We start from the raw sequence: 367 nt of genomic DNA, 5'->3' as shown, positions 1-367 counted from the left end.
CTATTATTTAATTATTAATGTTTAAAAATTATAAGATAAAGTATATTGTTGGATTATTAGATCAAAGAGACTACACCAAAGAAATTAAGTTAATGATTAAATGATGCCAAACATAATAAATTTTGATGTATCCTAACATTTAACATAAACTATGAATTATAGACACTTCACTAAATTGTTGTGTCTATCGTATCCATGTGTCAGACACATTTTAAACACGACATTCATTAATATTTATCCGACACGCATATTTGTTATTTGTTATGTTTAACCATGTCCTAATAAAAAATAAAAATTATTCTCCAAATACGTTTGGACACACCTAAATACTATTATATATCAGCATATCCAACTTTATTAATAATAT

This window comes from Arachis ipaensis, chromosome B08, assembly GCF_000816755.2.
Source record: "Arachis ipaensis cultivar K30076 chromosome B08, Araip1.1, whole genome shotgun sequence".
NCBI lineage: Eukaryota > Viridiplantae > Streptophyta > Magnoliopsida > Fabales > Fabaceae > Arachis > Arachis ipaensis.
Note: the sequence above shows the minus strand (reverse complement) of the source record.